The 26,171-nt window shown below is 38.6% G+C and overlaps 1 protein-coding gene across 11 annotated transcripts in view; it reads left to right on the plus strand.

Moving 5' to 3' along the window:
• kcnab2a (potassium voltage-gated channel subfamily A regulatory beta subunit 2a) overlaps positions 1–26,171 on the plus strand; it is a 287,858-nt gene that overhangs the window by 47,701 nt on the left and 213,986 nt on the right. For 5 of the 11 annotated variants that reach the window (XM_073032037.1, XM_073032049.1, XM_073032048.1 and 2 more), the window contains exon 2: positions 13,002–13,059. The exons of 2 other annotated variants lie outside the window; for them this stretch is intronic. The gene's annotated coding sequence lies outside the window, so the exon portion shown is untranslated. Of the gene's footprint in view, positions 1–2,029; positions 2,319–13,001; positions 13,060–26,171 lie in introns of those variants that run through there. 4 more of the 11 variants (XM_073032041.1, XM_073032042.1, XM_073032038.1 and 1 more) reach the window with 3 other exon arrangements.

Below are 26,171 nucleotides of genomic sequence, written 5' to 3' on the forward strand. Positions count from 1 at the left end.
GTGTTCCATGCACCCACCACTCTCTATTTAAAGAACTTGTCTCTGACATCCCTCCATACTTCCCTCCAGGCACCTCTCAATTATGCTCTCTTGTATTAGCCATTTGTGCTGTGGGATAAATTCTCAGGCTGTGTCTCTTATCTCCTTGTACACCTCTATCAAGTCATCTTTCATCTTTCAGTTTAAAGAGAGAAGCCCTAGCTCACTTGACCTATCTTCATGAAACATCCTCTCGTCCAAGCATCCAGGTAAATCTCCTCAGCACCCTCTCTAAATGATCTACATCCTTCCTATAACAAGGCGAACACAATATTTTAGGATTTTTAATGTTCATCATCATCATCATCATCATCATCATCATGTGCCTTCACTTCAGAGATTGCCTGCCTGGTGTCAGTGGTCGCATAACCAAGACTTGTGATATGCACCAACTGCTCATATGACCATCCACCACCTGCTTCCATAGCTTCATGTGACCCTGATTTGGGGCTAAGCAGATGTTACACCTTGCTCAAAGGTGACCTGCAGACTAGTGGAGAGTGTCCTTTGGTAGAGACATATCTCCACCCCGTCACCCAAATATTTGCATTTTAATATTAGCAGCAGAGAGCATTCAGACTGACTGCATCACCGTCTGGTGTGCGGGTGAGGAGCTACTGCACAGGATCGTAGCAAGCTGCAGAGAGTTGTAAAATTAGTCAGCTCTATCATAGGTACAAGCCTCCATAGTATCCAAGACATCTTCAAGGAGCAGTGCCTCAGAAAAGCAGCTTCCATCATCAGAGTCCCCACCACCCAGGGCATGCCCTCTTCTCATTGTTACCATCAGGAAGGAGGTACAGAAGCCTGAAGGCACACACTCAGCGATTCAGGAACAGCATCTTCCCCTCTGCCATCCAATTTCTAAATGGACATTGAACCCATAAACACTACTTCACTACATTTTTAAAAAATTGTTTACTTACCTTAATTAACTATTTAATATACTGTACATATATAGTTACTGTAATGCAGATTTTCCTCCTATATTTATCATGTATTGCATTGTAATGCTGCTGCAAAGTTAACAAATTCCACAACATATGCTGGTGATATTAAATTTGATTCTGATAGGGTGAAAAACTGGGAAATTAGGTAAGATACCTTACAAGAAGCATTTGGGGGCTGGTGGAGGTGAGGCAGAAAATATTGTTAATGTAGCGTAGTGAAACATTTTCTTCTGCATCCTGTATTGATACATGGAGTTTTGAAAGGATTAAAATTAAATTTTTTATGCTGGTTCTAAAAATTCTGTGCTGGAAAGCAGGTATCGGAGAACTCAACACAATTGTATATTATAGCAGAGATAATCTTGCCGTTCCAGGTCTATCCATAAAATGTTCTGCTTTGTTACTTGCTCATTGGATCCAAAGATTATGCTCCATTGAAATGTTAAATTATTAATAAAGGCATGTAGATATTTAAGAATGTATAGAAAATAAAATCACCGTAACTGGTCTTGTTCATTAGCATACATTTTTGGCACCAAATATCAGGTTCATTTGCTGTAGTGCTGTAAAAAATTCCATGTTATTACTGTGACTAGTCTAATAACCTCATGTCTTAGAGCATCTCCTATTGTAATCTATTGAATGATTGGATGTATATATGCACTGTGGTTTTTCTAATTGTTTGTACTGGTGGAGAGTCCATAATAAGAGTTCATAACTTCTGTGGTTGAGGTGGCTAGTTTTAATGCATTTGAATGTCAAATGGGTAAAGTCATATTCTTTTTAGAAATGCATGCACATCCATTTAGTAATTTGTTCAATAACCAGTTTGTTTATATGAGAACATTAAGTTTTTAGATGGGTGGAATAAATTATATCACAGATATTGTGCCTTGCAGTTATTTGGTTGATGAGTCAGATTTATATATAGTGGAAATTGTTTTACTGCAGTAAAAGCATTTTTTTAAACCTTGAAGTTAAATGGATTTTGTTTGGCCAGTGAAACTTGTGATCAGCTGATTTCTATCATTCTGCACGGTAGAACCCGTAGAGTAGTAGTCCTCCCTCAATGCTGACTCTGCTGAAATATGCAGAGGCTGTGCTTAGCACCTTTTGTAGTGTATCTCTGACTCTTTTTAAAAAAAATTCTCTTTGTTCCTATCTGTCGCTCATTTTATCTCTTTGCACCCATCTCTGTCTCTGTTTTTATTTGTTCTTTCCTTTCCTGAATGGTTTTTATTTGCTTTCTTTTCTCCCTTGACACCTTGGCAGCAGGGTAACCTTCCCTACGGAAATCATATCTGCATATTCGACTGTGAAGCAGTAAAGGTAGGATGTGTTTAGTAGAGAGTGTGTTTTTCAGTGCTGATGCTGTTATAGATAATTTTTGTAGGTCTTGCTTTGAGATTATTCTGAGTAACAGATGCAATGCAGCATGAGCTCTGTCGAGGGAATGCATGTTATTTTTGCTGCATAGCCAGACATTTATGTATATTACAGCAGAGGCAGTGCCATCACTCCAGGAATGTTCCGCTATGCAGTACCACATTTTATTTTGTTGGATCTGAAGATTTTCCTCCAGTAAATATGTATTTTATTGATATTCAGGATATCTAAGAAACAAAACAAATAGGAGATTGCCTATTCTGCTTTAACTCATTTGCATGCAATAGCACGTGCTTACATAATGTGGCAAAAACCAGGTTCTGCTGGGTTTGACATTGCAATTTTTTGCTGTTGTGCAAAACATAAATTCTGCTAACATTATGATCAGTCTGATGAATAATTTTTCATCTCCTGTTGCATTCTACTGAATAATCACAAACGTGCATGTGCTTATGTGTTTTGTGCTCTTTAAGGTCCTCAGTCTTGAGCGTTAACAATAACCATGATTTCATTCAAATTAGTTTAATAATTTCTTTCTGTTTATTAACTATTAGAGTTTTGTCTCCATGTAGCTTCAGTTTCTCAGCGAGTCTCTTCATGTTTTTAGTAGCAGTTGGCTTCTCCCTCCCTCTGTAGAGTAATGTTTAACATTCTCAACTATAGTTTAAAATGTGATGTGACTGAATTTTAAACAAGTGCTTATCTTGCATTATGGAAAATTGTCTGGAGGGCCAAAGTTTGTATTGGGTTACTGTCCTGAAGTTGCTATCTTGGTAATAGGAGAAGTAGTAGGAGCGGTAGGCAGTCAGTGAAAGTTGCCCTTTGGCCATTTCCCTTACAAGCAGGTATACCTCTTTGGATACTGTGAGGAGGATGTTCTTTCAGTGGTCAGGTTTCTATGACTTGTGATTGGCCTTGAGGCTCAGAAGGAAAGAGTATAGTCAGTTACTGTGATAAGTCAGTAGTGAAGGAAACAGACTGAAGTTTCTGTGTGCACAGGAGAGGTGCCAGGGTCAAGGATGTCTCTGAGCAGCTGCATAAAATTCTTGTGGGGGAGGGTGAATAGTCAGAAGTCATTACACATTAGTACAAATGACATAGGCAGAACAAGGGGTGAGCGCCTGCAGAATGAGTTTAGGGAATTGGGTAAGAAATTAAATTTTAGGATTCAAGTAGTGATCTCTTGATTACATCCGGTGCCATGTGCTAGTGAGTCCAGGAATAAAAAAAAGACCAATGAATGAGTTCACTTCTGTGGTAGAGGTGACCTGTACAAGAGAGGCAGGTTGCACTTGAATTGGGGGCTGGGGGGAGAATACAGTATTCTAGTGGGGAAGTTTGCTTTTGCCACCGGAGAGTGTTTAAATTAGGGTGGCAGAGGGGTGGGACTCGAGAGTGAAGTCAGTGAGAATATGCGCAGCACCCTAAGGGTGTAAAGCCTAGCAATCAGGATAGCCATCAAAGTTGCAATAAAAAGGCAGGTAGGACCACTGCTTTAAATTGAATCTACCGGTATTTCAACCCCTGTAGACTAACGGTGGGCAAGACAAACTGAGCGTATGGATTTCAGGACTGGGATTTTGTGGCCATAACAGAAACATGGCTGAGAAATGGGCAGGACTGGCAGCCTAAATACTGATGCTTTAGTCATGACAGAGGAACAGGTAGGAGTGGAAGGAGGCTGTAACAGCATTGCTTAGAGGAGATATTCTTAAGAAACCATTTAGCGAGGATATATTTAGAAATAAGAAAGGGTTGGTCAGTCACCATGTGTTATAGACCCCCAATAGTCATTGGGAACTTGAAGAGTGGATGCGCTGAGAAAATGTAAGAAGTTGTGAGAATAGTAGGGTGGTGTTAGTGAGAAATTTCAAGTATCCCAGTATCCTGTGGGCCACCCAGAGTGCAAAGGGCCTGGATGGGGCAGAATTTGTGTGGTGTCCAAAACAGTTCCTTGACGCAGTTATAGAGGAACCTACTCAGAAAGGAGCAATGCTGGAACCTTCAGCATCCTTCAGTCCTTGAGGGACTGAGGCAGGCCAAGTAACTGAAGTGGCATTTGGGGAGCACATTGGCCACAGTTACATTTGTTTTAAAATACTTATGGATTTAGGTCAAACAGATCCACAGGTTAAAGTTCTGATCTGAAGGAAGGCCAACTTTGAGGACATTGGACAGGATCTAGCTGGGTAGACTTGACAACTCTATTTAAAGGCAAAGAACAGTTGGTGAATAGGAGGCATTTAAAAGGGTTATATCAAGAGTCCAGGGGCAGCATATTCCTGATGGGGTGAAGGGTGGATATCTCAAGTTCACGGAATCTGACTGATGAAAGATATTGAGGCCCTGGTCAGAAAAAAGAAGGAAATGTACGTCATGTTTAGGCAGTTGGGTACAAGTGAATCCCACAACAAATATAAAAAGTTTGAGAGTAGGCTTAAGAGAGATAACAGGAAGGCAAAAAAAAGAGTGTGAGAAGGATTTGGCAGGCAGGGTTAAAGATATTCCCAAGAGGATCATATTCACAGTATAAGTGTGACTAGGGAGAGGCTGGGTCTGCTTAAGGACCATCAGGACTGCTTATGTTTGGAGCCAGAAGAAGTGGCTGTGATTTTTAATGTCTATTTCTCCTCAGTGTTTACCAAGGGGAACATCATAGATGCCAAAAAAATTAGGGAAATAGGTGGTGAGGTCTTAGAACCTGTGAATACTTCTGTAGGTGTGTGGTGAAAGGTGTGCTGACTGGCTGCATGATGGCCTGATGCCTTTTGAGCAGAAAATTCTATGTAAGGTTCTCAGTGCATCATGGTAAAACTTTCCTAACCTTTGAGCACATCTGCATGAAACATTGCCACAGGAAAGCAGCATCCATTGTCAAAGATCCTCACCATCCAGGCCATACTTTTCTCACTGCTTCCTTCAGGTAGAAGGTACAAGTGTCTCAGGGCTCTCATCACCAGGTTCAAGAACAATTACTACACCTCAGCCATCAGGTTCTTGAACAAAAGGGGTAACTACACTCATTTAAGGACTCTTATCTTGATATTTCTTGCTTATTATTTATTACTATTTATTTATATCTGCATTTGCACAGTTTGTTGTCCATTAATCCTGTTTACAATTACTGTTCTATGGAATTGCGAAGTATACCCACAGAAAAAGATTCTCAGGCTTGTGTGTGGCGACATGTATGTACCCTGATAATAAATTTTACTTTGACTTTGACTTGGGTATTATGAGGAAGAAGGGATTTGCAGCCATGAAGCACATTAAGATGGACAAATCTCTAGAACCTGACCAAATGCACCCCTAGACCCTCTGGAGGCCAGGGAAGAAATTGATGAGTTCTTAGTGGATATATTTGCTTTGTGGTTAGCTAGTGATAAAATTCCAGAAGATTACAGAGTGGCTAATATTGTTCTATTGTTTAAAAAGGGTAGTAAGGAGTTACAGACTGGTGAGCCTGACCAGTTGTAGAGAAGTTACTGGAGGGAATTCTGAAGGACAAGATCTACCATCTACAGTCAAGGCCTGATCAGAAATAGTCGGCATGGTTTTGTTGTGGGAGGTCATGTCTGATGAATCTTTTGGAGTTTTCAAAGAGGCAATGATGAGGATAGATGAAGATAGAGCAATGGATGTTCTATCCATTGAACTTTATGAACTATGAACTTTAGTAAGGACTTTGACAAGGTCTTGCATGGCATGCTGATATGGAAATTTTAAGTCATGTGGGATTCAGGAGTAGCCAGTGAGGTGGATTCAGAATTGGCTCAATAAGCGGAAACTGAGGGTGATGATTGAAGGTCAGTTCTCCAACTGGAAACTTGTGACTGAGGCTGCCCCATGGGGTCAGTGTTGTGATCTGTGTTACTTATTATTTATGTAAATGATTTTGATGTGAATGTACCCGCATGATTAGTAAGTTTGCTGATACTGATTTGGGGAGTCTCATTGATGGTGAAGCAAATTGCAACAAATTACTACTTGATCTTGATCATTTAGAGACTTGGGCTGAGGAATGGCAAGTGGTTTTCAACCTAAATAAATGTAAAATGATGCATTTTGAACATTTGACTTGTGCAGAAGGGCGCTGATGTATGTTGTGCAACAGAGGGACCTTGGAGTACGGTTTGCTGAAATTGGCTGTGATATTAGAGGGAGTGGGGGAGAAGGCATTTATTATGCTGGCCTTTATCAGTCAGGACGTGGAGTTTAGGAATACAGACATTATGATACAGTTACATACAGAGTAAGTCATTGGTGAGCCCACACGTGGAGTATTGTGTACAGTTTTAGTCCCCCTGTTATAAAAATTTGTTTTTTGAGAAGAATGATGAAAATATCATTGAAGGACAGAGTAACAAATGAGGAAGTGTTCCAAAAAGCCGGAATAAGAAGACAGCTGATATCATCAATCGGGAAACAACAGGTGGAATTTCTGGAACATGTTCTGAGGAAAGAGAAGTGTGAACATCTTGCAGTAAAAGGAAAAATTAATGGAAGAAAAAAGTCGCGGTTGACAGCGCATGGCATTCTTGAGATACGTCAAGGGATGGACTGGCAAAAGTTTTGAAGAGCTTATTGGAACTTGTCAGATTAAAGACAGATGGAAGACCATGATCACCCACATCACAAGCTATGGCACAGAATGATGCTGATGATATTATAGAAAAGATATCATCACGTTGAAGAGAATGTAGAAGAGATTTATGAGGATGCTGTCTGGACTAGAGGCCTGAGTTATTGCTTGTAGCATAGAAGAATGTGGGGTAACCTCATAGTTTATAAAATTAGCAAGAGTGTGTATAAGGTCATTGTCTTTTGCCCAGGGTTGTGAGTCCAAAAGTAGGGAGCACAGATACAAGATAAGAAGGGAGAGATTTAAAAGAGATCTGCGAGAGAGAACTTCTTTACACGGAGGGTGGAAAGTGTCTTGAATGAGTTGCCTGAAGAGTGGTCGAGGTGGGTATAGTTGCAACGCTTAGTAGGTATTTGGATAGGTACATGGAAGGGAAAGGCTTGGAGGGCTATGGGTTAAACATAAGCAATTGGGAAGAGAAGGGATAATGAAGAGTCCATTTCCTTGCAGTATTGCTTTATGAGTGTATAACGTGATTTTAATTGATTTTTATTGTTATATTCTCGGCAGCCAATTGCAATAAAACTATTTTCTTCTTGGTAGTTTTTTTTTTGAAAATTGCTTAACTGGACAAAAGCTTTTGAATGTATGTGGCTGCTTCAGACCCATAAAGTGAAATAGAACATCTGTGTTTTTGGTGTGCTTTGCAGGTTTATGAAGCTAACATCAAGTGAGCTGTTACTGTAGGAAAGCAAGTTCTCTCCTGAGAGAGAAAGTTGCATTTTTTAAAAAAACTGTTTAAACCTATTGTTACTTAATATCATGATATATTGGCAATTAGGTGACTTGTGTAAAGCAAGTCTTTGCAGACAAAAATAAATAGATCTTTTTGACTTTTTTTGCTGGAAAAATGTTAGCCGAGGTATTCCCTGCAATCTGCCTAATTCAACGTTGCTGTAGTATCTGCACTAAAGGAATCAGCTCTTGTTGTTACATCAAATAACTGGAGGAGGGTGGGCTTGTGGAAACAGGATGTTCAAGCATATGACTTCCTGATCATAGACAGAAGTGCTTGCCCAACCACAGGAGAATCTGCAGATGCTGGAAATCCAAGCAACACACAGAAAACACGAGGAAATCTGCAGATGCTGGAAATTCAAGCAACACACACAAAATGCTGGTGGAACACAGCAGGCCAGGCAGCATCTATAGGGAGAAGCACAGTCGACATTTCGGGCCGAGACCCTTTGTCAGGACTAACTGAAAGGAAAGATACTAAGAGATTTGAAAGTAGGAGGGGGAGGGGGAAATGCAAAATGATAGGAGAAGACCGGAGGGGGTGGGATGAAGCTAAGAGCTGGAAAGGTGATTGGTGAAAGTGATACAGAGCTGGAGAAGGGAAGGATCATGGGACAGGAGGCCAAGGGAGAAAGAAATGGGGAGGGGAGCACCAGAGGGAGATGGAGAACAGGCAGAGTGATGGGCAGAGAGAGAGAAAAAAAATAAACAACTAAATATGTCAGGGATGGGGTAAGAAGGGGAGGAGGGGCATTAATGTAAGTTAGAGAAGTCAATGTTCATGCCATCAGGTTGGAGGCTACCCAGCCAGTATATAAGGCGTTGTTCTTCCATCTTCCAGCATGAGTGTGGCTTCATCTTGAACACACACAAAATGCTGGAGGAATTCAGCATGTCAGCCAGTGTCAATGGGAAAGAGTAAACAGTCGATGCTTCAGGCTGAGACCCTTAATCAGGACTGTATACTCTTTTCCATAGATGCTGCCTGGCCTGCTGAGTTCTTGGAGTGTTTGCCAGTTGAGTCACAGTGGCTTGATCTTCTCACCATGCTTCAGAAGGAGAAATAAATTGCTGATTAATTTGTTTTATGTTTAAACACCAATCATTATTTTACCATTTGCAACCATTCCTTTGGCTCCATAAGTAGCAGAGAATTAACCAACTGGAGCAGGCAGCAACAAAAGTAGTAGCCCAGTGGCAATGAGATTATTCAATTCTTTGTCCAATTCACAGCTGCTGATGAATTATAAAGTGCCAGCTAGATGATTATAGTACAGCTGCGCATCCATGGGTTTTGAGCTTTGCATGTTACTTGGTGACTGTGGATTGATATCTAAAAATAAATCTAAATACTAGTATATGCGACCTCTGAGGAAAGATTTGCAAGCTCACATGAATAGCTCTTCTACACTTATAGTAGAATTTTATCAATCTGCTCGGGTCAGAAGATAAATATTATTTAAGAAAGCAGAATTCTAACACTTCCTTTCTTCCTTTGCCTACAGTTCTCAACCTTATGTAAGCAAATATTTGCATTTCTGATACTTCGTCAAAAGTACTAATGTTTCTCTCAATAGCAGTTAGTGTGATGCTATTACTGTACAGCTCAAGACATTGGAATTTGGAGTTTAATTCCAGCATTATCTGTAAGGAGTCTGTACATCCTCCCCGTGGAATGCATGGTCCAACAGGTTCGCTGGTTTCCTCCCACAGTACAAAGACTTTCTAGTTAGTAGGTTAATTGATCATTGTAAATTGCTCCGTAATTAGGCTAGGATTAAATCAAGGTTTGCAGGGCCTATTCTACGTTGTATCTCTAAATATATGATGCAGTTGACAATGTGTGAAGAGGAAATTTCCAGTGTAGTTTGATAGAGTCATTAAGTAAAAAGCCTTGTCATTCAAACATTTTTACAGGCGTGAAAATGCATCTTCATCTAAGGCTATGTACACACTAGGCAGGATAATTTTGAAAACGCCGGTTTCGCATAAAAACGTCCACACCAAGCATTTTTGAAAATATCTCTGTCCACATTGAAACGGAGATTTCGGCAAATCTCCTCCTACTGCGCATGTGCAGGACACATCTACGGAAAACAAGCGACATGTTTGGTGTCGAATCTCGCCATGAAAGAGTTGGTGCGAGTTTGTTCAGTTACAGGCTAGAAAAACTTAAACGAAGGGCAGCTTTGGCTCTCGCACAGGAGGACTTAAAACTAAAAAAAAAACAAATACTGGAGTGTATGGAGGCAACCGACAGGGAGTTCAAGGACAGTATGACCCGGCTGACGACGAACATTGAAAAACTGACAAACTCTGTTGCATTAATAAAGCCCCTTGTTAAATGTATAAAACATGTCTGCATCGGTATTATCTTGTATTTCCATACAATGTTACATTAGGCTGTTACACATCTATTGTCAGAGAAGTACTTGCATAAATAGGTAAACCACCTTCATACGAGCAAGGACAGGAAACGGCAAAGTGAGTATACTTATTTATTCAATAAGTTATGGGTCAAAGTATTTGGTGAGTACATTTTCAACTCTTCTGGCTTCAGTCTCGTTGCCGTCTGTTCTGTAATTGTTAGGTTGCGTTCAAGAAAACAATGAAATAACGTGCTGCCGCCACATCTGTTCTGGCACGTCATGACAGCGTTTTTCGACTTCTCTGGTTACCCTGTCCACACTGCTCTGGCCAATCCGGCGTTTTCAAAATTACACACCCTGGAGAGCGTTTCTGAAAAGCTCCGTTTTCGGTGGACTAAAATACCGTTTTAGTGTGGACGGAGGGTCAAAACGAAGAGAAAAAGCTTGGGTTACAGATTTATCCGGTGTAGTGTGGATGTAGCCTAAGTCAGGCGTTCCCCACCGGAAGTCCTCAGTTAATGGCTAGGGTCCATGGCATTAAAAAGGTTGGGAACCCCTGTTCTAAGTAGACTTTTTAATATTGTTAATGGTATCTAGCAAATTGATCATTACATAATCTTGACTAGTATAGCAGAAGAATTTGCTAAAAGGAAATATGTAACCGGATATCATTTTGAACTTAACTTCGTGTTGGGCAATTAAAAAAAAATTCTTAAAAGAAACTTACAGTAAAGCCAATTAATTAGGCGCAATTGCTTCATATCTTAGCTGGTACTGTGGAAATCAGATACTCAAGTGCCTCAAAAATTCACCCCCTTTATCATTTGGGAAGAATTTCTGTGCATCGTGTCAGTTGTGTAACCTTGTTGATGTTGAATAAAATTTGTAGGGTCCCCTTCCCCTTTCCTAGTGGACTATGGTATGCACTACTACTTGGTTCAGTTTCAAACAAACCAAATGACCAGAACGTGCCAAATATTTCTCAAGTAACCCAGTTCGCAGTATTCCTTACCTGAACAGTAGGTTTTTGAACCAGCTTGTTGTATCTTAGTTGGTGGGCTATAGTTGAATCCCTGTAATGTAAGACTGAAGCACTTCTTGAGGAAATGATCTTTGCTTTTTGTGAATAATTATGCAAAGAATACTGGAATCCTTTCACTAAGGTTAATATTTCACCTGATAAAACTAAATATTACAATCTGAACTATATGATCTTTCTCAATCAATGAAGGAAAGAAAGTCCTTCACAGTATGATTTGAAAGATGTGAAACAACAGAATGAATTGAGATGATTATAATGATGTATTTCCCTTAACTAAAAACAAAAGATTCCTAGAACTACTTGGAGTTGTATAACATCTTTGGAGGGGGGAAAAAAGAAAGATTTAGGTCAGTGATTTTTCATCAGAACTGGAAAAATATTAAGTAGAACAGACTTGGAAGAGGGGAAAATTAGTAGATGGTTCTGTGATGGGTTGGAGCAGTATTATAGGAATGATGGGATGAGAGGAAAAAGGGATGTTCTAAGAGACAAATAAAGAAGACACTGGTGACGTAAGTGCCATTAGCTATAAGCAGACTCATTTACCAATTGCAATCTTCTGGAAACGGAAAGGATTATGATGAATAAGCTCTTCCTGGGCTTCCAGCCGTATACAAGTATCAATTTTAACTGACAGTTTGGATGATAAACTCTGCCATCTTCATCATGGATGATGGCTGGGCATGTCTAGTCTGGTGGTATTTATATGCCCCCCCCCCCCCCCCCCCGGTTGTCCGTCCCTCCTGTTTGGTTGGTCCTTATCAATCAGGTTTCCGTTGTCCCACCTTGTTTACAGTCAAATTCCAGTTCTTAGTTAGAGCAAAACCTTTGTCTTTGTTAAAATTCTTTTCCTCTAGTTTTATTTCAATGGCTTTCTTCACCAGATGGTTCCAAAAGCCAGTAGCGCAGCTCTGTAGTTTTGATGCTGGAGCACTGAAGTGTCCAGTTGAAATAAGAAGTACTCTTATACAGGAGAGGTACCCTAAAATAGGATTTACTGTTGAGCCTCATTGGAAATGTGTAGGACATAAAGTAAGAAAGGGACAAAGTATTAAACTAGATTTGGGGTGACTGAAGTTCAGAACGCTAAAATGATTGGTATTCTGTCTCTTTATTCATTACAGTGCACTAAAATGAATGTGTTTCGTTATTTTAAGAGTAAACATGAGGAAATCTGCAGATGCTGGAAATTCAAACAACAACACACACAAAATGCTAGTCCTGACGAAGGGTCTCGGCCTGAAACGTCGACAGTGCTTCTCCCTATAGATGCTGCCTGGCCTGCTGTGTTCCACCAGCATTTTGTGTGTGTTGGTGTTTTGTTATTTCATTGGAAGGGTTGTTTTGGGTGGGAATGGAAGAAGTGAAAGAGCATGTATTGCCTGTTTTTTCCATATTTAAAGTGCTGTGGGAAGCCTGTTCTGGAATATTTGATAAGTTAGCCATTGTGCCATGAATGAAATGAGCCACTCATAATGCTGAAAGTGAGGGTAGTAAAAATCAGGGATGGGGAGGGTGATGGTGGAGTGGGGTGGGGGGAGGCCAAATCATACACTCAAGGAACAACATCATTTTTTTTCTTTTGATATCATCTTTTTGTTTGCTGATTCTTTCATTAACTTAATTTCTCATGTTTACCTACCTTGCACACTGCATTTTTACCTTATACCAACTCTTTCCCCCACCCACCCTACACCCCCAACCCTTCAGGCTTTATGTTCTTTTCTCCTTTTTTCACTGCTGCAGTATTAAATTAAAACCTTATATTTCTCCAACTTTTTCCAGTTCTGATGAAGTCATTAACCTGAAATGTTAACTTTGTTTTCTCTCCACAGATTCTATCGTACATTGAAAGTTTCCAGTATTTCTTGTTTCTATTTTCCAGCATCCACGGTATTTTACTTTTTTTTTTGTCTTAATGTTTTCTATTTGCATTTCATATGTAATTTGCAATCAGCCCCAATTTACCTGTGTAATGTTACACTGAAGTTCAACACTGTGACCTTTATTGTGATTTATAGCTTAAGTTTGTATATGCTGATATGACATATGATGGAATGGACAATATGTTGCAAATAAAGTTTTCAAGCATATTTTTGAAAAGCGCTCTATAAAAGGATAATTCTCAATTTTGTAAATAGTGCAAGACTTAACTAGAAGGAATATAGAATAAGGGATGTCTGTGAATGTGAGATTTTCTGCCTTCTGCTAATTGCATATTTTAAAGAACCTAATTGTTAATTCATTTTAATTTCTTGGCAAGATAGAAGTCTAAAATTCTAGTTGCTTTAATTATTTAGATTTGCCTTCTTGCAAATGACTAAACAGAAAATGTGCGACTATTTGAACATTATTTCTCCTTTAATAAGCATGCATAGGATCTGATAGATATTTAACTGAAAACTAGATTTTGTTTAGAACCTAGTTTCACACTTAATGGTACATTCATGGAGACTTTGTATATCTGGAAATCAAAATCCATTAACAACAATGTTTTTTAATGTTTACGTCTGAATCCATTTGTCTCGTCACAGAATCAGATTTGTTTTGGACTTCATTATGATTTTTAAGTGTGATCATCTGGAAAGAGTTTCCACTTTGTAAAATAAATTAATAAGAATATTCTACTAGATCTAACATTCAATAAGCTTGAGCAATGAAAATTTGAACAATTAGAGGATTCTTTTCTTGTGCTTCAACTGCGTATTTAAATATTATCTCTAGATCAGCGTTCTTTGGGTATCTTTGATTATTTACAAGTTGCTTACATTAAAAAACTCAAATTCAAATTTTAGGGTTTTTTTTGCAGAATAATATGAAGTTCTATCATCCAGTAACTTCTGTGATAACTAAGCTGTAATAAAATATTTCAATATGGTATTTGGAAGTCATTATAAATCAAATTCACACTATAATAATGTGTTTTAATTTACCAGATAAAATGTTTGTTTTAACTGGAATAAATCTGGCATGCATCCTTGCACTTCTAGCACTTCCTGAAATCAGTCCCAGGTCCCTAGTTTGAGACCTGTCCAATTATAAGATCAGTAAGAACCACATAAAAACTTCTGAAGTGTTTCTTCAAAAATATGGTATTCCCCCACTCAGTCAAAATGCACTTGTCTTAATTGTTGAACTACTTGTATTGTGGTTAGTTCTGATTGCCTTATTACAGGAAGGATGTGGAAGCTTTAGAGAAGGTGCAGAGGAAATTTACTAGGATGCTGACTGGATTAGGGAACGTATCTTATGAGGAAAGTTTGAATGAGTTACGGCTTTTCTCTTTGGAATGAAGGAGGATGAGAGGTGACTTGATAGAGGTGTATAAGATTATGAGAGGCACAGGTAGAGTGAATAGCTAGCACCTTTTTCCCCCCCAGTGAGGCAGAGACCAAAACCAGAGTACATCTGTTTAAGATAAGTGGAGATGTTCGAGGTAGGTTTTATATAAAGAGTGGTAGGTGCCTGGAATATGCCACCCAAGGTGGTGGTAGAGATGGATACAATAAAGACATTTGAGAGACTCTTAGATAGGCACATGGATGCAAGAAAATACTACTGTACTCTTTTCCATAGATGCTGCCTGGCCCTCTGAGTTCCTCCAGCATTTTGTGTGTTGCTTGGATTTCCAGCACCTACAGATTCTCTGTTTGGGACTGGAGAGAGTTATGGGCTCTGTACGAGGGAAGGGGTAGATTGTGGGCCGAAGGGCTTGTAGTTTTCTGTGTTCTATATTCTTTTGCGTGCTTTGCTGGTGAATCATCGTGAGGAAAATTTTTTTTTAATGATTTTGAAGTCTATTTCTTTTTTTTTTTTTTTTTTGAAAACTTGCTCAATTTGAACAAAGGAGTGTGACTGGGAGCTAAAGGAACCCAGTGTGGGGGTGGGGGGTGGGATCACGTGATGACGTAGGATCGAGACATGGAGATCCAGCTCTCCCGTAAAAAAAGAAAAACAGTAAAATAATGTTTAAGTGAAGAAAAGTTAGTAAATACTTTTTAAAAATTACTTATAAACTACTCAGGATTGTTTTAAGATATGTCTCCTAAACAGAAGCAGAAGAAAACTATTACTTTGAAGACAACACAAGTTGGAAAAGAATCAAGGCCGGCCGCCATGAAAGAGCCTCGGGCTGAAGTGCATTTTACCTCCGGCGATACAGAACAGGAAACTGCGGCAACATCAACTGTTTCCAAAAAAAAAAGAGCAACAGGAATTGCGCATGCGTAAAGGAAGGGGCATGCGCAAACACGAGCAACCCAAACTACAAATCCCAGCTATGATCAGAACTGAAAGTGAAAGTGAATATGAGGTGGAATCAGATTCTCTGGATAAATCAAACGAAGATGAAGAGACAAACAAAGAAGAGCAACAGGAAGAGGTTGGAGGTGATATTGGAGACATAAAAAAATCTTTGGTGCAAATAATGCATGCCTTAAAAGTAATTAAAAATATTAAAAATATGAAGATTATATTTGATAAAATGATGAAAAGACAGGACAAAATGGACAAGAAAATTAAAAACTTGGAAGAAACAACGGGAGACACCATTGATAGTGAATAAAATGGAAGATAATATTTCTGCTTGGACATCAGAAAGAAAATGGTTGTTGGAAAAAGTGGATGTACTTGAAAATTTTAGCAGATGAAATAATATTAAGATTGTTGGACTTAAAGAAGGTATAGAGGGAGAGGATCCAATAAATTTTTTTCAAAAATGGATTCTGAAAATTTTGAAAATGGAAGAAGGAACCCAGTTACTTGAAATTAAAAGGGCTTACGGAGCCTTAAGATCAAGACCTTAAGTTGATCAAAACCCACGATCAATTTTGATAAAATGCTTAAGATATCAAGATAAAGAAAAGATTCTGAAGGCGGCTGCCCAACATGCCAGAAAGAGAAACGGGCCATTGATGATAGAAGGGAAAACAGTTCTTTTCTACCCTGATATAAGTTATGACCTTTTGAAGAGAAAGAAGGAATTTAACCCAGTGAAAAAGGTTTTATGGGAAAAGGGTTATAAATTTATATTGCGCCACCCGGCAACCCTGATAATTTTTTTGGATGACGGAAAAAGAAGATCTTTTACTGATTATCAGGATGCGGAAGAATTTGCACAAGAACTCCCAAATATTCGCTAATCACAGCCAAAGATTTAAAAGTGAAACAGATTAAAGATGAAGACAGGGGCAGTGAATGGAGTTGATGGATGTTTAAGGACAGAAGAATATTTAAATATATTCTTAATTATATGATACAGGGGGAGAAAGGTAAAAATTTGAGAAATATTAATCGAGAGTAGTGATATTTTTTCATCTCTTATATATACTTTTTTATGTTATGGGGAGCTGGGGAACTTCGGATCGATTGCTACGGGATTCACGTGTGTAATCATGGCGATTGCCATGACCCGTACAATGGAGGGGGGCAATGTTGTGTTTTTTTTATTCACAACATTAGTAGGGGGGTATTTTTTTTTTCTTTATAATCTATTTTTCTTAATCTTTCTTTCTTTGCTTGGACAATCGGGGGGGCGAGACACATAGCAACATGGAGAATTAAAAAGAGATTCCCCAAGGTACTACGAAAGTTGAAAAGTTAGGTATTACTATAGACTGGAGTAACCCTGTTAAAAATAATGACTAATTTACTGAATTTTTAAAGTTTTAATGTTAATGGGCTTAATGGACCGGTGAAAAGAAAAAGAATTTTAACATACATTAAGAAAATGAAAATAGATGTAGCTTTTAGCTGCATTCCATTTGAAAAAATTACTTATAATTTAAGAGATAAATATGAAATATTTCTGAAAATTTGGCTCTCTTATTTACAAAAGATAGGATTAAATATATAGGTGCTCCGAAGATAAAATTATTGGTTATTTGGGGAAAGAAATAAATATATATACTAAAGCTATTATGAACTCCATGGAGCATGTGGGGATCTTCCGATATCCAGGCATTCTTTCTTTCTTTTTCTCTTTCTACAGGGATATGTTGGGGGGAGGGGGGAAAGGTTGATTTTTTTTCCCTTCTGTAACCATTTGAAAATTCAATAAAAATATTTAAAAAAAAGGAACCCAGTGGGTAAGAATTCAGGAGCCTTTGCAGTTATCTAATGGGTCTGAAATTCTTGAAAGTTTTTGGAAGATAGTGGTCGGCGGAGTGGATGCGCTATCTGTGTGTGTGGTAGAGGAAACCATTTCGGTAAAGGAAGCCATTTCAGTAGAGAGGAGTGATCTTATGGAATGATACTGTTCTTGGCAACAACAGGCACATGTTAAGAGCACTCTGTTATCTGCCCAGTGCCAGGATTCTAGATTTCTGTTCAGTGCTGGGGAGTAGCTTGGGAAGGGAATGATCCAATTGTTGTGAGTCTTCTAGGTAGCAACGTTGCAGATAAGGCAAAGAGGTCCTTGCATGATCAGTTTTAAGAGCTAGTCAGCAATTGAAGAAGTGAACTGAAAGGTTATAATTTCTTTATTATTACCCAAGTTGCAATAGAACAAATAAGATTAGAGAAGTTAATGTGTAGTTCTTTTAGCAGTAGAAATTGATGTAGAATAGTGTAGTACATGTGGGTTTTGGTTTATGAAGCATTGGCACCTATATGGAGGACAGTAAGAGCAACAGACCCGAGAGACACTGGCATGAACTGTGCTAGAACTAGTGTATTAGTGAGCCTCATTAGACAAGAAAATTTTAACCTAAATCAAAGTTCGCAGTAGATTTATTATCAAAGTATGTATACGTCACCATATACAACCCTGAGCATCATTTTCTTGTGGACACACTCAATTAATCCATATAATAATAACCATAAGTACCAACTTGGGCATTCAATCTTTGTGCAAAAATTAACAAATTGTGCAAGTACAAAAATTATAATAAATAAGCAATAACTATCGAGAATATGGAGTAAAGAGTCATTGAAAATGAGTCCATTGGTTGTAGGAACATTTCAATGATGGGACAATTGAAATTGAGTGAAGTTATCCCCTTTGGTTCAAGAGCCTGATGGTTAAGGGTTTATAACTGTTCCTGAACCTGGTGGCGTGAGTCCTGAGGCTGCTGTACCTTCTTCCTGTTGGGAGCAGTGAGAAGAGAGCATGTCCTGGGTGGTGGGTTCCCTGATGATGAATGCTGCTTTCCTGTGACACTGTTTCATGTTGATGTGCCAAATGGTGGGGAGGGCTTTAACCATGATGGACAAGGGGATATCCACTACTTTTTTTGTAGGATTTTCCATTCAAGGGCATTGGTGTTTCCATTCCAGGCTGTGATGTAGGGAAAAGGTTCAAAGTTGCGAAAATGTAAATCAAAGAATAGAAACAAGGCAAAAAAGAATGTGTTGCAGACTGTGATAGGAGTGGATGGAGTATAAGTCTCTAAGTCAGTAGATTGTGTTAGAGGTTACAAAAATGATATTAATAGGAAGGTTCTGCATCTGAGTGTGTGTAGCATTTGAAAACAACACATGGATTGAGAGTGCAAGTGGATATAAACTTGCATAAGGAGGAGGGGCTGCAGGTCGGCATAAATTGGGAAATTTATTTATTATTATTGTCACGTACCAAGGAACAGTGAAAACATGTCATGCACGTCATTCATACAGACCAATTCATTACAACAGCGCATTGAGGTAGTACAAAGTAGAGTGTAGAATAGTGTGACAGATGCAGAGAAAGTGCAGTGCCGTAGACAAAAAGGAGCAAGGTCATTAGGAGGTAGATCTGAATGTCCAAGTGTATACAGCATTTGGGAGAGTTGGGAAGCTAAGCAAAGGTAGAAAAGTGGCTTTATGAATGAGAGTTTTGGCACTATAGAGAGGGCTGATCTAAGTTTAGGAGATGTGAATGTAGAAGCAGTGTGGATGAAGGTAAGAAATAGAAAGGCAAGAAGTCACATGTTTGTACAAAAGGCCTACAAACCACCTTAAGTCAAATGATGGAATAGTGTATAAAGCAAAAAAAAAAGAAATGAAGAATACAAGACAGTTTCTCATATAACATTTTCTGGAGCCTGCCAGAGAAGAAGCTGTACTAAATAAGGTATTATGTAATGAAATGGGATTAATTACTTCGCTCATCACGGAGACACCCTTAGGTACAATAATTATATTTAGTCTGAGGGAGAGAAAAATGGGTCCAAGCCTAGTATTTTAAACATCAGTAAGGGCAATTATGAGGGCATGAAAGCAAAGGCAGCTAAAGTGCCTTGACAAATTAGATTAAGGGACGGTTATTTGAGATGTAGTGGCAGACATTTAATGGGATCTTTCAGATTACCCAGAATAAGTACGTTCTGAAGAGTGAAAAAATTCCAAGGGGGGAGGGCACTACATCCATGGTTAACAAAACAAGCTAAAGGTAAAGCGTATTTGCAGAAAGATTGCTAGCAGAGCAGAAAATTGGGCAGAGTATTTTAAAAAAAAACACAATTAAAATAAAATAACTGAAAGGTTAATAAGGGAGGAAAGTTGAAATAAGAGATGGCATTAACTAGAGATATAAAAATGGATAGTTTGTTAACTCATTATATTTATAACCCACTACAGAAACTAAGTGAGCATTGGTTCAATAAAAAATGTGCCTGGGGAATTAATGAAAAACAAGGAGATGGTAAATGAAATAAACAGTTATTTACATCATCCAACACTGTAGAGGATGCAAGTAGCATTCCAGAAATAATTGTAAATCAGGAACTCAAGGAAGATTACAATCAGAGAAGTGGCACTGAGCAAATTATTGGAAACTGGTTGACAAGTCTCCAAATCCTGAATGCACATCATTCCAGGCCCCAGACCCTCACCATCTGTGACTTGCTCTCTTCTCATTACTACCATCAGGTGAAGACCCACATTTCTTCCCCTCCGCCATCAGTTTTCTGAATTGTCCATGAACACTACCTTGTTATTCCTTTGCACTATTTATTTTGCAGTTTATAATAATGTTATGCCTTTGTGCTGTACTGTTGCTGCAAAGCAGTAAATTTCATGGCGGTTGAATTGTCAGTTGATGTACATCTGGAATACATATATATTTTTGCGTTATTGTATTTTACTGATATTCCCTATGTGCTCGTTACCTTGTATATGCCCAGTCTAGGCCTCAAGCTGCGGTGTCACCTGAGAGAGGCATTAGAACTGGTGCGCTGCACCGGGGGGGGGGGGGGAGGGGGGGGGCGGTATGGCATGGTGTCCAGGGAGTCCGTGTTACCACCTCCCCCTAGTGTTCACTCGGCAGAAGACAAGCTCTATTGCGGTTGACTGTAGATTGATGCCACGAGATTGGAATCTTTTATTGAGTGATTATGATACTATTTGTGCTTGTTATCTTGTGTGTACTTTATGCTGTGTGTGACTGTTGGTACTGTGTTTTGCACCTTGATGCCAGAGTAACGCTGCTTCATTTGGATTCATTCATGTATGGTTGAATGACAATTAAACTTGAATTAAAATGCCATAGTTGCTGGAAAGGTTCCATTAAACTGAAAAAATAACTGATGCAAGTTAACTCAAAGGGAGTGAGACATCTGGCAGGAAACTATAGGGCAGTTTGATTAAAATCTATTAAAAGGCAAACGTTAGAAGTTATTATTGAAAATCTTATAGCAGGGTCCTTAGAAAAATGCAAGGTAATCAGGCAAGTTCAGCATGGTTGTATCAAGCATGATTTTCCTTTCACCACTTTGTTGGTGTTCTTTGAAAATGTACAGTGTTGTGGATAAAAAGGAATTAGTGGATTTACTATGCTTGGATTTTTATAAAGTGTTTGATGTTATACTGAACATAAAAACACTTGGGGTGGGACAGGGATTCCCACAATTTATTACTGAAAGATACTTAGTAATCACACTCAACCTCCCAAGCTTGATGAAAGGATCATTCTCTGAAAGCTTTGGTGTTATTAAGTATTTTCTCACAAAGTAGCTAGTGACTGTACTTTATTGGACTGTACTGCAAGTGTTTCAATAGGCAGAATATCCTTGGATTTTGATTTGAACCTGAATTTGACATTCATCGTTTGTCTGCTGACCAATGTACATACATACTGTTACTACAGTAATAAAGCCACACACAACTTTCTTTTGGACTTGGAAAAATTGTCATTTGCTGCATAGCGCTTGCAGAATGCAGTCAAATAATCTCCATTGTACTTACCGATCAAAATACTCCTTGTCTGGAGATCAATGAATTCCATTTGCAGAGATTTGGGTGTAGAATCAATGCTGAAAGCAAATGGTTTTTCAAAAGGTATCCTGTCAATGGAAGCCTTGGACTCTTTCAGAAACTGCTCTTGTAGTAATGCAAGCATCACCTTATGCCTTTCAAATCCTGTTAGCAGAATATGTCTCTGAGAGTTGGGTGAGCTGGAAAATGATAGTTTGCCTTCAGCGATCTGATAACATCTGCAGTTTCTCTCTTAAATTGCTGATGAGATTTACTTTCCCCTGCAACTTAATGCTGAGATCATTTAAGTACTAAGTCAAGTCAGCTTTGAAAGCAAGCTTCTATGGCTGCTGGCTTTCGTAAAGATCTTTTTTAATGAATCCTGCTCACTTCATTCATGAATTTTCAAAAATCTCTTCAGCACACTGCCACAACAGAGGCACCTTTACTGTTCAGCGTCATGTTCTACTATAGTGAAATTGGTATTTTCCACAGCAAAACTCAAAATGCTGGAGGGACTCAGCAGTCAGGTAGGGGAATGGAGGGGAATAAACAGTTGCTGTTTTGGGTCAAGAGCCTTCATCAGGACTGGAAAGGAAGGAGGTAGAAGTCAGAATAAGAAGAGGGGAAGGGGAAAGAATACAAGCTGGCAGGTGATAAGTGGAGCAAAGTGAGGGGGAAGGGGGTGGGTGATCTGAGAGGTAAGCTGAGAGATGATAGGTGGAAGAGGTAAAGGGCTGAAGAAGGAGGAATCTGATTGGAGTGGAGAGTGGACCATGGAAGAATGGGGAGGAGGAGGGGTACCAGAGGGAGGTAATGGGCAAGTGAGGAGAAGGGAAGGTGAAAGAAAGGGGAATAGGGAAGTTTCTTTCATATACTTTTGGAATTGTCTGTGGCTTTGTTAACATGAACACTTGAAATTAACAGTTCACTCTACAATTTCCTCTTTAAAGTTGAGTATCTTGATGTAGTGTGATCCATTTTAATTTTGTTTTGCCCATTGATTCTGCCTGGTAGTTAACCCTGCCAACCTTTTCCCCCCATTGTGTTCCTTACTCTGTCAGTGGTGACACACTTCAGATGCTCTCACTTTAAATTCAGTCCTCCAAAATATTTAACAGACATTCATAAAAATGTCTTCAGCTTGGCACAATCATACTACGCAGCCCTGTTAGTAATATTGAATTGTGAATGAATGCAAGCAACCTGGCAATTACCCAAAGCATTTAAAAAGAAGAAAATTTGCTCATCTGAAGCAGGTAGTCACTTATGCCCTCTACTCTTGTAACCATGGTAGTTCATAAACTTGCTGCTTCAAAGAGATCCCACTTTTCTGACTTTTTCCCCAACTATTTGGATCATATAATGCTTGATAAACTCTCCCTCTGTAAAAGGCTTCTTGTCTTTTTATTAGCTCAGATACTTGTTAGCTGTCTCTTTACAGAGGCAACATTTTGAAGATGTCTTGCTAGCAAATAAAAGATTTATTTCCAACTGCTAAGACATTTTCTTCCTATATTCACTTGTATATGCAGAGGACACCACGGTAGCGTAGTGGTTAGTGGGGCTCTATTACAGTTTGGGGTGTCGGAGTTCACAGTTCAGTTTCGGCATCCTCTATGAGGAGTCTGAACGCCCACCCAGTGGAAAGCGTGGATTTTTACTGGGTGCTCTGGTTTCCTCACACAGTCCAAAAACGCACAGGGTAAGTTAATTGGTCATTGTATATTGCCGTGTGATTAGGTTAGGATTGTTAGGGGTTGCTAACCCCTAACCAATGTTGTTAGGGGTTGCTGGGATGACGAGGCTCAAAGGGCCAGAAGGGCCTATTCCAACTGTACCTAAGTAAATAGAACAAATAAGCTATCTATGTACTTTGTCTTGTAATGGTGCCATACATTCCTTCTAAACCACATTGGCTATTTGCATATCAAGAAAGTAATTTGTTTGACAGATACAAAATATTCAAATGACCAATTTTCTTTAAACTTGTGATGCGTGTCAATCTTCTTTCTTTGACAAAATGAAAATGCGGGAAGGAGGCCCAGGAACTTGCGTGCAAAGCAGTATAGAGGTCAGGGGTGTGTAAAATTAGCGCACTCTGAGCACTTAGCCTCTGAGTGCTTCAGCTAAATGAGCAGGGTGACAGTACATGGTCAGATTGTACCCATTTTATTGGCCATGCTTTAATGTTCAGTGAATTGATCTGCAGAGTTTTATTTTGTCAAGGGAACTGTTAGCAAAATTGTTCTGATACAGGATCATGACACACAATGAAGGCCATCTCCTTGCTGTTTGACCTGCTGAATTCTTTCAGCAGTTTATTTTTTTTTTGCTCCGGATTCCAGCATCTGCAGTCCCTTTTGTTTCAATTAGGAAAAAATTAATTGGTTACATGTGGCCCATGAATTACTGGCGCAGGGCATAATAGGAGTAGTAATTAGAATTAGAATGAGAAGTAATTAGATGTAACCATAAATGGATCATTTTCTGTTTGGCAAGATGTGACAAGTAGTGTGCCAGAGGAAATGGTACTGGGGCCTCAACTTCTTGTAATTCAGATGACTGCAAAGGTGTTGCTAAATTTGTTAATGATGCAGAGAATGGTAAGAAATTGAGTTGTGGAGAGTGTATGGAGTTAAAAGTGATATAGATAGGGTGAGTGGGCAAATTATGTCAGAATATAATGTGGGAAAATTGTCCTTTTTAGCAGAAAGATGAGAAAGCAGCTATGATATAACTGTTGAGATATTACAGAGCTCTGAGGTTCAGAGAGATCTGACTGTCACAGTGCATGATTAGCAAAAAGCCAGTATGTGGTTACTGCATGTAATTAAGGAAACTAACAATGTTATTGCTTGCTGAATTGAATACAAACCCTGGATGTTATTCTGCAGTTACTTTGGGCACTTGTGAGATCACATCTGGAATATTGTGTACAGTACTGATCTCCTTTTAAGGAAGAAATGGAGGCAGATTGGAGAAATCAGAGAATGGAAGCAGATACAACTTATATTTTCTGAGTTAAGGTTGGATGGGCTGATCTTGTATCTGTTGAAATTTAGAAGAACGAGGGATGATTGCTTGAAACATTGCTGGTGCTGAGGGTGGATATGGAGACAGTGTTTACCCTTGGGGGAGAATCTAGAACTTGGGGTCACCTTTATAAGCTGGAAATTATGCAAGACCTTTTGAGGACTGTGAGGGGTTAATACTTTCTTTTGCAGAGGATGATGGAAGCAGAATCTTCAAATACTTTTAAGACAGATTTAGAGATATTCTTTACGAGCTTGGTAGTGAGCGATTATCATAAGTAGATTGAAATTGATTTTGAGATTGTAATCAGATTGGCCAAAATCTCAGTTAAGGGTTTGAACAGCATAGTGCTTTTTCCTTGTGCCTAATTTGTGATATATGCTAACTAGGAATGGTTGGGATTCTTGAGTTCTTTACCTGCAGCTAACCAATGAATCCAGTCTGGCACAACCTAGTTAATAAGTAGGAAGTTGTACAAACTTGTATGAAGATTCTGGACAAATTTAATTTGCTTACTGTGCTGAATGAAGTATTATGTGGAGTTAACTAATTTGATTTTAAAAAATACAAGTTTATCAAAAAGCTTCTGCAACTTCAGGATTAAGTTTCAGTATTCCGTTTTATTGCCAATGAAGTAACTGAAATAAAGGAGAGTTGCATGAAGAGTGGTTGCCAATTTGTAGGCAGCAAGGAGCATCAGTGACTTGGTACGTTGTTTTAATGATGTGAAATAATGTAGCTTAATATAATTCTTCTGTACTTCCTCACAATAATGCCATGGGACCTTTGGGCCTGCATTTAAGCCTTGTTGAAGCCTTGTTGAAGCCTTGTTTGAAAGATGGCACTTCCAAAAGTGTTGGATTCGCTTAATACTGCACTGCAGTATTTGCCTGGATTGTTGTGCTTAGATCTCTGGGAAGGTATTGAATGTTTAACCTTTTCAATCAGGCTAGAGTACTGCCACTTCACATTGATTACCTTAATAATTAATGTAAAAGAATTAAATTATGACAATCAATCTCATTGTTCTAGAAACTTGCATTTATATGGTCATAATTTCCAAAACTTGAAGTTTCCTGTTAATTCCACTCTAATCTAAATAATCATCTTAGTCCATTGTTCCACCATCCACCAAAAATGCATTTGAAACAAATAAATTGTTGCAAGAAAAAACATAATTAATAAGAGTTTACTCCCCTTACTTTGTTAACAATCTCATTAACTGATTATCTTTCTGCCCTGTCCTTCAAGTGTTGATGGAGACTGAGTGATGTAATTCAAATTAAAAATAGATTTGAGATGCTATAGGAAGGCTTTTGCATGCAGTCAAGTTGGTCATAACATGTCATTGTATTACAGAATGTAATAGTTGCAAATTTACGTTTAAAGCTTTAAATGTGAATAGCAATTATTACATCAGTTAGGAAACTACCATTATAAAGCATTATTATTAAATATTGACCTTGAAATTCAGATGTGCAGTTGTGCTTGCAACATAATTTCTAGGTGCGGCTTTGGTATTTTATTTTAAGTGGCAGATTCTGCATTCATTTGCTTTTTTCTACTTTTTCATGATCATTTTGATTTATATGTAAAGTACAGTTATTTTATTACTCTGGTAACAAGCACAAGATGATGCCAAAGTGTCATTAATAATTGAAAGATTTGTAATCTGAATTATTTGACAAGACAGACAAAATGACATGTATTAACAGCAAGAAATATAAAAACTGAATGAAGTTTCTAAAGGATTTTTTGGCAGCTTTCTGCATGACGTGTCACATTGTAATTGTTTCTTC

Source organism: Hemitrygon akajei, chromosome 29, assembly GCF_048418815.1.
Source record: "Hemitrygon akajei chromosome 29, sHemAka1.3, whole genome shotgun sequence".
NCBI classification, from domain to species: Eukaryota; Metazoa; Chordata; class Chondrichthyes; order Myliobatiformes; family Dasyatidae; genus Hemitrygon; species Hemitrygon akajei.